Genomic DNA, 13,136 nt, shown 5'->3' with positions numbered 1-13,136 from the left:
GCAGCTGAAAAGAATCTCTACCTAAAAAAAGTTAATAAGTGAAGCCTTTGCTTTTCTCAGTCCAACTGCAAAACACCCAGTTACTGCAAGATCAAGATTTCTATTTTTAATGAAGTTCCACTGGCGACACTGATGCTTATACAGTAAACAATTCAGGACACAGGCTGCCTATTTTGCCTTGATTTTTTTTTTTTAATACAAAGTTCAGCAGAGCAGGGGTCTTACTTTAATCTAGAAACAATGTAGGATGCTAATAAAAGTTGTCAATAAACCAGCACAAAAATTAATGTGCTCTGTGGGGAAAAAAAAAATCAGTGCAAAATAAGCTAGTGTTTCTAAGGTTATAGCTCTCAAATATGCTATTACTGACTGCACTGCTTGCTCTACTCTCTCCAGAATGCATCTTCAAAGACTGAATGACATTGTAAGAAAAACCGCACTAAACTTCTGAGAACAAGAACCATTGATTTTCCACTGAATGTGTATTTTAGATTTGCCTGTGCTTACAAGGTTAGTCCAGTTTGAAGACTGTCAGCCAAGCACAGTACACTGTGTGAGTGAATTTCATAGAATCACCATATTTATAGAATGTAAATGCCTGTCCTCTAGTACAGTTTGTAAGAAACTACAAATTCCTGGACATTTATTTAGAACAGAATGTGATAGGTTTATGGAGTGACAGAAATTATAGGGTATTAAAGAATACCCTGTAACGAATGACAACAGCACGCTTTGACTCCTGGTCATTAAATCCTTTTATTAACTAGTCTTTAAACAGCAGGATATTTTAGCACTGCATAAATTTAGTAAATGAGAATATAACCAAAGTTAGCATCTAGGTTCTAGCATGCTCAAGACCTTGAATTGTACAGTATGCTAACATCTGTCATAGAATCATAGACTAGTTGGGGTTGGAATGGACCTTAAGATCATCTAGTTCCAACCTCCCTGCCATGGGCAGGGACACCTCACCCTAAACCATATCACCCAAGGCTCTGTCCAACCTGGTCTTGAACACTGCCAGGGACGGAGCATTCACAACTTCCCTAGGCAACCCATTCCAGTGCCTCACCACCCTCACAGGAAAGACCTTTCTCCTTATGTCCAATCTAAACTTCCCCTGTTTAAGTTTTAACCCATTACCCCTTGTCCTATCACTCCAGTCCCTAATGAAGAGTCCTTCTCTAGCATCCTTATAGGCCCACTTCAGATACTGGAAGGCTGCTATGAGGTCTCCACGCAGCCTTCTCTTCTCCAGGCTGAACAGACACAACTTTCTCAGCCTGTCTTCATACGGGAGGTGCTCCAGTCCCCTGATCATCCTCGTGGCCCTCCTCTGGACTTGTTCCAACAGTTCCATGTCCTTTTTATGTTGAGGACACCAGAACTGTACCCAATTATCCAAGTGAGGTCTCACGAGAGCAGAGTAGAGGGGCAGGATCACCTCCTTCGACCTGCTGGTCACACTCCTTTTGATGACAGCCCAGAATGTCGTAGGATTGGTGAGTTTCCTATGACATTAAAAGATCAGTGGAAGCTCTGAGTAAATGAGACAGATAGCTGGAGGGCTTTCAAAAATTGTATTTACTAATGAAAACAAAAAAACCTATCCCTGAAGTATCCCCCACTGTATTTTCACATTAAGATTTACGTAGAAAAATCTCCCCATATAAACCAGTGCATACGTCTTCCAAAATCTTCAAACTACTAAAGGAAAAACAGTTATTTTGATACATACCATGGCCATGCAGCTCTTGCTGCATGGCAGGGGCAGTTCCTGTCCCATTATGCTGTTACAACACGGCCCACTAGCCCTGATAAGTTTCCTTATAACACTTCTGTGAAACTGGTGAATAAAATTCCACATTTTTTCAAGGTGAAAAAAAAAATCCTGGCAGCAAGAAAACAAAGGGGCTTGGACAAGTTTGCCCAGAAAATAGAAGACCACATCCGAAAGAGAAATCAGACCTCTAATTTCTTTTTGTCCTCACTACTGGAACTGCTGAGCAGCTCAAATGCTTACACACAGATCTGCTCACAGACTGAGGCAGTGAGCCTACAGTCTTGACTTCAGAGATGAATGGCCAGTTTATAAGAAGATTAAGTCACTGGCTGGGGATCATTCAGGAAATAAATAAATGAATAAATCTCTGTGACAGAGCATAAACATTTCCTTATTCTTGATCTTCAGAGCAAATAATCCAGCCAACAGCCACTGCTTCACCAGAAACCAACAAAGATGAAGAAAGGGCACTGGCAGACAAACAGCGATTGCTGCTTGCAGGGACAAGGCTATGAGAAAGGTATGAAAAAGCTGCTCTGCCCAAACTCCATTTTACACTTCAACAGGTAAGAACAGGACACTCTAATAGCTTTCACAGCCAGCAAACATCTAACTAAAACAAATCAGGTATTGGGCCCTAGATTCTATGGATCTGCTTTTTACAGAACTCTTGTCCTCAGCAGTTTTACCAGCCATTAGCAAAATCAGTGCTTGAGAGAAATGAAGGGGGACTCAAATATTCAGCTTTCTGCACCATGTCTCTACTGAAGTCATTAAGAGTTTTCTTCTCTGCAGAGAGAAGACAGGCTCCTTTCATGATAGAAAACGAAGTAGGATGCATAAAATTTTGCATAAAGGTCTTTAATGCAAGGTTCCTTTAATAATTAGTTGTGATAAACCTATCAAGATTTTCCTCAACATTGTATTCCTGAGTTCATTCTCATTCATCAGAGCAACACAATACCTTGTTGCTCCAGGGAGATTGCCCACAACTGCAACACCCAGAAAGCTTAAGCAAAGGAACTATTGTCAGCACTGTACACAGACAGATGCCTTGCCAAAAAACTTCCAAGTACTGTGAGGAAGAGGCATGTCATCTCATTTATGTTTGCAAAGCAGGATATTAAGCCAGCTTTCCAAATGTGGAAACTGAAGCACAAGAGGGTAAGCAAGTTGCCAGGCAGTACAGATCTACAAAGCCAGTGACTTGGCCTCCCTTGTCCCAGTTTAGGCAATACACATATCACTTCTCCTAAGGACACTTTCCTTTCAAATTCTACCTGAACCAAAATAGAAATAGAAGGCACAGAGGCAATCCCCAAGCAACAGAACAGTAGAAGCTCAAGGCTCAGCTTGGGATCTGCTTCAAGCTTTCAGCCAGTTGCATGACTGAATTAGGACGTGTCCTTTCCTCTGTAGGCAGATAAGGCTGAGGAAAAGAAGAACTAATTAGATAGACTGCTATTTCAACAGCTTTAAACAATTTGTTTGCCACTTTAAAATCCAAATCTGTGGTAAAGCACCAACTTTTTAAGGACCCTTCAAACAGGGCCAGCACATGCTTAAAATGTGATTACTGTAAGAATCCAAATCAAAGCTAGAGATTAACTCCAGTTATGATGAATTTTCAGTCACAAAGCACAAAAGAATCACAAGCATTACTAAATACAACTGGGGGAATTTAATACTAATCCTAACAAATATGAGAGTGAGAGAGAGAGAGAGAAAGAGCGCGAGGGCACAAGCTTTATGTCTCCTAGGCAGCATTATTATGTTACTACGCACCTAATGCAGGACGGATAATTTTCCAACACATTTTTATCAGCTAAAATGATAAGGCACCAAGACCTCCTCAGTTACACTGAACGTCTAGTTTGTTGCTTTACAACACACAGTATTTGAAAATTGTCCTTCACTAAGAAGCAGAAAGCAGCAGGGAAGACATCACACCGATAATGTTACAACTGTTTGCAGAATTATGGATTGGAAGGAAATCAAACAGCTCATGAAAGTCACTTTTAACCTAACAGCACTTTAATTAATGGAGGTAACAGTTATGTTGCCAGGACCCGCCAGTCCCAGCGCACTACAACCCACCAGCTCTACAACTAAGGATGTTACATTCTATTCCCTTTGTTCTTGGCCTATTTCCCAATTTAACCATTCCACTGTTAAAAGCATATTAAGCAAGACACAAAACTGCCTTCAAAGTCAAGAACTAGCTCTCTCATCTTAACCTTTATATATCATTTTTTGAATACCTTTCCAATGAATAAAATTAATTCCTCTGGAACAACAACCAGTTTTTTTGACAGGAATATACAGACTGCCATGACTGATCAGATCAATGAACCACCTAACTCAGTAACATATTTCTAGAAGTAACCAGCAACAGATGCATAAAGTAGCACTAACTATAAATAGCAATTTCATTTCATGTCTATTTTTGACATTTTAAAATTAAATTTTGCAGATACTGAAATCACCTGCCTCCTTACTTCCAAGTGTTACAGTCCTGTCCCAGAACTCCAGAGAATCATGATCAGGTATGATTTCAAGCAAAATCCTTTTTGAATTCCAGAAGAGCAAAGAGTGGGATTGAGAGAGGGGCCCTTCTGCAATATATTTCTGCTGAAGTTTTCACTAATCTTTGCTTCAGAAAACATTGCAAAACACTGTGCAGTAAGAAGCTGACAGATGTTGTTCTTAAATAGTGCACTTCTTCCTACCAGTTGGTCAACCTATCCCCTGAAGAACAGGGTTTCTCTATCTCTTCTCTTTTGCTTTTTCTACTTAGTAATAAAACAACTCCAGGCATTCTTACTATGCAACATAAACACACCTTTTCTACACTGGCCAAAAGTATGGCCATAGTTATAATCTGCAGCTACTGATCTTCCAGTCTCACTGCCTACTGTATGAAAAACGTATCCAGTCATTTTTGTATTTGTACTCTGGAGCAGCAAGTGAGTCACAGAGGGTCTCCTTAGTGATGCACACTGGGCCAACAGAGAGGAGAAGGGGAGCTTAAAAGCTACCCATGCTAACCACAAGCAAGAAATAAAGCCAAGTGGATAAAGACAGAAGGTAAAGACAAACATGTGAAGAAATTATGAGGGAATATTGTTCATAGTGATAGAATCCAAGATTTTCCATCATTCCTCACTTCTCTCTAGGCATTGTATTAAAGAAACTCAAGAAATTTAAAGGGCAGCTTTACAGATATTTATGGAGAACTCTGTTCATGGAGCGCTCTATACTGCAGCACTGATGTAAATCTTTACTAACAGTACTCATCTGAAAATACTAAAAGGGCAAAGATAAAAGACACCACCACAGCTTTCCTGGAAAACGTAAGTTAGCATTTTGCTCGCACAAGAAAAATTATGCATACAGACAGTAAATCTTAGGGGATGAGCATTTGATGTGACTCAGAATGGGAGCCAACAGAAAGATTCAAAGGGGGTGAAAGGTTCAAAAGCTTAATCCTAGCTGCAACTTTCTGAACAAGGCAAGACCACACTTGTGAATGTCAAATGGGGCATTAAGACTCAGAATGATGAAAATCTGTAGGAAAAAAAAAAGGTATTTGTGGAATTCTTGCATGGGAACAGATGGGAACAGTCACTTAAAATTCATATACAAAAACTCATGCAGAAATTCAAGTCAAAGATCAGAGCCAGGCTACAGAAAATATACACCAATTTGGTCATACAGTATGTGCTATCTAAGAAGGGAACGTGAAGAAAGAAAGACTAAGAAGGAAAGATTAATACCTCTGCAACAGTTATGCTGAACTCAAACTGATGGTTGCATATTTACCAAAAAAATCCCCAAAACCCCCAAATCAAAAACTCAGGGTTTTGTCTTTCCTCGTTCTTGTATTAAGAAGAAATACCAAGTTGGTTTTTATTTTAATTTCTTTATTTTGAGATATTAGTTATTTTGTATTCCTTCAACAAATCCACTCTGAATATTTTTTTCTCCACTTCAGAAGATTATGGTCAATCACTAAGGAAGTGTTTCTACAGCTATAAAATTTTCATTTATTCTTGCTTATTTCTTGAGTGTCAACAAAACTAAATGTGAAACTTTAGTTGAGGCTGTACCACTGGATTAGATGATGGCATTCAGTACTATAATTCAAACCATTCATATGCTTACTAATTTTATTTATTTTTTTTTTTGTTATCCCTACTGAATAGTGAGCATCGGACTTTTCATGAATGGTTACAGTTACAGAGAGGATGTGGTTAAAATTATGCCTTTGCATAATTAGCATGCATTAGCCCATAATTAGTGTGCATTAGCTCATAATTATAAACAAGATTTTTAATCTACTATTGCACTGTCAATTAACTTTGGAGGTTAAAACCCTCATGAAATCCCCTATCACCTGCTCCAGCCTTTACTAATTTTATATTCCATTTCCTGTGGAAGGTTTGCCAACTCACTGCCCTAAATCAATAGTAAATATACTGTAAGATCTATCATTTATTTTCAACTTGGCAAAAGACTATCACATATTACTACATCTGTGTGTTGGCTCTTTTCAGCCCAAATAGCTTGCCTTTCTCCTTACATTCTGATCTGAAAAGGGCAGTAAGAGAAGAGACTTCAAGATATTTATCTTTTGCTCCAAGGTACAGTGAAGTGAAGACTATACATGGCTGCATTATTTAAATTTTCCTAAAACACTCAAAAACTTCTGGTAACAAAGGTTCCATTACATCCACAGATACTCAGGACAGACTATACTTTCAAGATTTCCTTAGATCTTCTTTCATCAAAATTAGTAAATATGCATGTATTTTCCAAATTTACATACAGAAATCTGTGTAACACTGTCTTCTCCATCACAGGTTAAATAAATTAAACCTTTAAAGTTTTCATCACGTTTTCATCAGCTAAATCTATTATTCTTTTTGCTCTCAGTTGATTATGTTATTTTTTAAACAGTGCCCAGACACTGGACATAGTACACAAGTTGGGTTCTCACCAGCACTGAACAGAACTAGTTACTGATAAAAACCCCACTAAACAGAGCGTGTCCAACATTGTGAACAGTGACTGTACTTACGATATATCACTACTCCAACCATTTCTGTACAGATACCCTTCCAGTTCTTCTCTATTTTATATTTGTGCATTATTTCCAGCCCTCCATAGTAGTGCTGTGCAGTTTTTTATACTCAGTTTCATCTTCTTCACTTTGCTTCATTTCTGCAGTTCATTAGGAATGTTCTCAGTTTTAATCACATTCTCCAAAACTGTAGTAGGCACTTGCTACCGTTTGCAAACACTGCACTGTTCTTCCTCGTCTGTTATTACTGACAATATTGACAAGAACTGGCCCAAAGATGGGTGCCAAGCCTTCACTTGCAAAGCCCTTTTAATTTGACATGCTCATGGACTGGAGTCCAGACTTCAGAAAAACATTTAAAACTATGCAGATGCCTATGCTGCACCGATCTAAACATAAGAATTACTTCAATAAAGGAAATCTTTGGTTTTCTAACTGCAAGGGACTTTGATGAAGGCACTGATGTTCAAGAGAATTAGACTATCTGGCTCTGTTTCACTTTCCTTTATGGAAAGTACACTTGGAGAGTTCAGAGATCAGCAAAGTGTAGTTTCTTTCAGAAAAGAGATGCTGGTAAATGTCCATCATGTCACTAAATGGTTTAAATACAGTTATAGATTCTCGGTTCATCAGTTTTCCTGGTATGAGAGAAGCTTCATTAGCATGAAATTCCTCAGATCTGTCTGGGAATTAACTTTTAGAATGAAATCCCAAAATGCAGCAATAAACACTCATTCCTAATGCCCTTTTGTTGTTTTTTTGTGTTTTTTTTTCTTTAATGTTAACACCATCATCCCTGCACAGAGACTATTTTCAACAACATGAGCACCACTAATATAAATCTGCTGAAACTTCTTGGGAAATAATCTCTTTCCAGTAGTAGGAAGACACTGGATCTTCAGCAAGGATTGGCTGTGCATTTGATCTTTTTTTTTTTTTTTCTTTTCTAAATTATACTTCCTCCTCTTCCTTCTAATGAATTTCCAGATTCAGTTCATCTCCCCCTATATCTTAAGCAGTTGAGATGTAAAATACATTTTCCAAATGTCAGAAGAAATAAATGTCACTTCCCCACTAGCCACTGAAATCCAAAGTCAGTCTAAGTCGGGAAGACAATGCCAAGCCAACTCAAACTTAAATCAAGAAACAACACAGGCTTGGTTTCAAAAACAAACACTCCAAGCAAAGAATTTCCATCATTTTACAACTACAGCACAGAATTAAAAACACTGATGGAAGGGGATGGACTACTGTTCTCATGGAAGCTAATGTTTTTTCTAGAAAACGCTGGTAAAGTGTTAAAGTAGGTTGCTTTTATTTTAACCACTTTTTCCTAGCTTCTCTAAAAAGAAATCCCCGGTTCCACCAGACACCACCAAACACTTCAACATGCTATATATAATATATTCAAGGAAAACATAAGAAATGAAGTGCATTTAATTTTGCATAAATATGTCTTCTGTCTGGGTATATCCATTAAAAAAAAAACAAAAAAAAAAAACAAAAAATCCCACACCAAAAAAGCCTGTATATGAAAGCATTGTGCTTTACTAGGTAAGTTTCACATGACTGCAGTTCTAAGACAGCCACACTGCTTGCGGGAATATCCAGAGGTCAGATCTTGCACGATCCACTGTACTTCATTGAAGTATCTACAAGGATTGCCTTCATCCCACCTTTTTTTCATTTCCATGTTCTATCTTCAAATAGTTATCTATTTTAGACTTCTACTCGTCTTCTACAAGGCCATCACAGATGAACCCTGCACTCAACCTTGTAGACAAGAAAGGTTCTGCCTACACCGAGAAGTCCAGAGCATCTGCACTTCACCTTTCTATTATGCATACTTATCACAAACAGAAGATATAATTTCATATTACTTATGAGAAAATTGCATCCCCCTTTTTTTAAGTCATGCATGAGAAAACAGCTTTCTGAAAACTCTGTTCTACTTCTAAGTGTCCTGAAAATAAAAATCATGAGTTACTCAAACCTATGTCTAAAAACACAGGGGGTGGGAAGAAACAATTTCCAGAGTCGTTTACAATTTTTATAAATCTTATCTAATGAATACATCTGGATAAAAAAATATAGATAGATACCTAGTCATGAAAATAATGACAATTTCCACCTCTTCTATCCCATCTTCTTTTTCCTTCCAGCTTATTTAATTTCCTAACCACACACATTTAACTAAGCATAATACAGAGGTGAACTGAGCATTTTCTCAGTGGTGTGGAAGTGTTCTTCTCTCTTTCAAAGAGCAAGAAGTATATTGCATGTCAGAAACAGTTCTTCAGCTGTTTGCAGCCAGACACAGAATCTACCACAAAGCTGGATTCCCACTCTCTAAAATACTTCTTTCCCCACCCTCTCTTATAAAGTGACTTCACTTGAGATGCTTCATAAGTAAACCTCTGTCTGTACCTGCTTGAGACTGAGCTACTGTCCTTGGTATCTTTTTTGTCCAAGTTAGGTTTGTCTTTGGAGCAAGGAATTACTCTCTCAATTTTTTTTCTAAAGCAAATAAGGAAATATGATTCTTATGGTTACTTCTCATGCAGCATTTTGTGAATAAATATAAAGACTTATGACTTTCTAAAGATGTCCACTATGTTAAGATAGGAGAGCTCTGTGACATTATCTACTCAGAACAGGTCTAAAACCATATTTCCACAGAATCCCTTTTCCACTTAGAAAGAGCCCACTCCTGCTCTGTTTTCTATGAAACTTAAATTCTAATTGAAGAATACTATGAAAGACAGCACAGTAATTATTTATTTTTTTTAATTACATAAGAGGAACAAGGGTATAATTTACCAAAAAGGTTAGAACAAAATCTCAAGCTTAACACACAGAAGAATAAACCTGTCTGTGTTGCCAGACACCTAAGAGCTCTGAAGACCATAGAGGCTTCCTTATCAACAGGCAGACATTTTTATTGGCATCAGGTCCAATGAATTCCTGACTAGCATTTTTGCTTCCAAGTTTATGGCACAGTTCTATCCTCAAATTTCTCTTGCAAAACCCTGACACTAGGAGAACCCATGTTTCAGCTTGGGAGTGCAGAAATGGAGAACAGGATTTCACCTTTGGAACTCTGTGCTGTAACCTTTTTACAAAATGCAAAATATAATACACTTCTGACCTCAGCATTTATACTCCTATCGTAACTGTTTTCATAAATTTTTCCTGCACATTTTTCAAAGGAATTAAGTAAAGGCCACATCAAAGAAACTTTAAACCAGGCATGAAATACCAAATTCTAATTCCTACAGCAAACATGACTAAACTGTTAAATGTAAATACATTAAAGTTAATTCTGCCCCATGATCTACAAGGTGCTATTTCTGCCAACAAAACAGTTGAGTCATAACTGTCCTCAGGGCATTAAATTGAAGTTCATCCATTTTGGTGCATTTACAATTTTGGCTTCTGAGCACCTTTGCTAATACCTCCAGATCTAACAATATGAGGGCAATTACAAAAAAGAAAAAAAGAATGTCTAAGTTTTCACAACAGTGGTCTTGTATCTGAATTATTAGAAGCTTCAAGCACAAGAAGCAAGGATTACAGATCACAGATCCACACTAAAACTTTCAAATTATTACACAATTAAGCCATATAACCCTAGAGCTATGCTTACTAGTTACCATACTCCTTGACTGAAAACTAGTCTCAGGAGAAGAGAAGAAGTAGGCTGAAAAACACTGAAAAGTGTGGCAGGTTCTAGAAGGGTCAAACCACATTGTGGCTCCCCATAGCACCCCTGGTCAGTACAATTCTGCGTGGAGTTCCTTTTGCATTCTTCCAGCTCCCAGTAAAGAGGAATTGGACTGCTCGTGCAAACCTTCTTCAGAATTAAAATACAACCACCTCACTGCTGCCAACTTCTCAGTCAGTCACAGAAGTGCTTCATCTCAACTGGGAGGAGCTGCTGGAGAATGAGCTAAAGATGTCTAATCTGGAGTGTCAGGCTACAAAGCCTTCAAAGGCCTTCCCAGCTGTTTTCCCACCTCTGATCCTCCACAGAAAACATTATGCTAACATCAGACTGACAAAATAGCTATTGCCTTACTTTTTTAAGAGGCATTTATAAATACACATCGTGAAGGACCAGAGACACCACCCCTTCAGCATTACCAGCACCTTTGACAGCTGAATTGAAACCTCACGTAACTCCCCCGACACTCTTTATCAGGCTCCAGGGTGCCTCTGCAGCCTGGCAGACACTTTCAGTACCCTAGAGCGCTACACTAGTCCCTGCTGCAGGTGGTCAGTCTGCACATCTACAGCAGCCTAGTGACAGATGTTCCTGTATGCCTGTCAGGAGTGGGTCAGCAAGGCCAGAGATAAAACCAGCAGTGATTTTCCACTGCTTTGTCACTGAATAGGAACCCTATAAACCCTCCATGGTCATCAAAGTCAGTTTCTAAGAAAGCACTCTCCGTGAGAATTAACCGGCGTAAACTAGAGATTAGATCCAGCCTCTTGACAGCAAGGTAAACTTTCTGAAAAGCCTCCTAGCTTATGGCTATGGTTAAAGCAACCATCTTCCAGGACAGAAAAATAGAAGATTTTTCCTTCTAAGAATCAGTTATGCAATGGACTCTGACGGAAAAAGAAACACTGGGGAAAAAAAAAGACCAGAAAGGAAAATTCAGATTATGAATTTGGTCAAATGCTTCTGCAGAAATAAAGACTAAAGCTCTTTACAAGTGTACATAAGTGTACACAAGTGAAACTTCACATAATTGTAAATGTGTAATAAGAAGATTATATTCATGGTAATTAGTTAATCAAGTTCAAAGCCTCAGCAGTACACTGGAAATGGCAAAGAGGTTTATTTTTAGATACTCGATATTGAAAATTTATGGAGTACAAATCAAATCTGCAATGCATAATAGGCTCTGCTGCTTTGACCCACATAAATTCTACTCCACGCCTTTGCCAAACCACCTTTTCACACTGATGGCCACACAGGATTTCCTTTCCTCTGCAGATGCTGTTTCCACATACAGTCTCCCCACCAGAAACAGGGTGGACAACCACAGCTAGAAGCACTGTTGCTGGGGGTAAGCAAGTTGCTTATTTTTAAGACCATGTACACAGCCTCCTACATGCAACTCTGCCAAAAGGTCAACTCACTAGTTGCTATAGCACCTACTTCAACTGAGATAAAGGAGATGTTGCTGATATAATCAGAATGTCTGGAGTATCACTGGTTGCTAACAGCCCTTAAAATGGAGACAAGATGAGCAAGCCCCGCACCACCCTCACCACCACCCCAGATTGTTCGGTCCCCCCAGTTTCAGCATACCAGTCCCGGACTCCAAAGTAACCTGCACAGGGATGGAGGAATGGTGGCATTTCCATAGAGACAACCTGCCATTGCCAAAAAGCATGTTCAAAACTTTAAAAGCTTTACAATCTTCAGCAAGCAAAGGCCATGTTCCTTCAATTTTAAAACAGGCAATTCAATCATAGGAGTAATTTCAGAATTAAGACTTCAAAACAACTGTTGCAAAGCTAGTGCACAGCTCCCGGTTGTGCATGGTTCTTTCAACTGTGATGATGCAAAGCACTTTATAAGAAGACCAAGCATACAAAAGAGATGCCACCCAGTGAAATTTTTGTCGTTACAAAAATAGGCTGAAGTAGAACATGAGAAAGATTAAGGAAAACAGAAGAGGACAGGCAAAGAAAGCCAAATCCTCTCCCTTGTGACACTCCTGGCCCACTGGGCTGATGTTGGAGAGTTCCTGCAGCCTTTGTGGCAGATTCACCTCCTGTCAAACTGCAGACTCGTCCTTTTCCTAAGCCCAGCTCCCTGTCAGAAGCCACACTTCTAGAAAGTTTTACAAGACCTCAGACTCATAACCTCTTTAAGAGTTGCAGTACCTCTGGCTTTTGAAGCATTCAAAGTAACATTGGAGAAGACAGACAGGAACAAGAGAGCTTACTGAGGTAAAAGCATAACCAGTCTCTGAATGCCATCAATCTTGATATTAATTTAAAACTACGCAATGGTTTTGGCTGGGGTAGAGTTAATTTTCTTCATAGTATCTAGTATGGGGCTGTGTTTTCATTTTGTGCTGAAAACAGTGTTGATTATTCAGGAATGTTTTAGTTACTGCTGAGCAGTACTTAACACAGAGCCAAGGCTTTTTCTGCCTCTCACCCTACCAACAAGTGGCTGGTGGCGCACAAGGAGCTGGGAGGGGACACAGACAGGACAGGTGAACCCAACTGACCACAGGGGTATTCCAG

The 13,136-nt window shown here is 38.9% G+C and overlaps 1 protein-coding gene across 1 annotated transcript in view; it reads right to left on the bottom strand.

The window, feature by feature from the left end:
• Positions 1 to 13,136, bottom strand: part of NME7 (NME/NM23 family member 7) — a 91,761-nt gene that overhangs the window by 40,815 nt on the left and 37,810 nt on the right. The window lies entirely within an intron of this gene.

Source organism: Pezoporus wallicus, unplaced genomic scaffold (assembly GCF_028554395.1).
Source record: "Pezoporus wallicus isolate ANWC-B61680 ecotype Strahan unplaced genomic scaffold, APGP_CSIRO_Pwel_v1 contig_6484, whole genome shotgun sequence".
Classification (NCBI taxonomy): Eukaryota; Metazoa; Chordata; class Aves; order Psittaciformes; family Psittacidae; genus Pezoporus; species Pezoporus wallicus.
The sequence above is the reverse complement of the archived record's forward strand: the minus strand, read 5'-3'. Positions and strand labels throughout refer to the sequence as shown.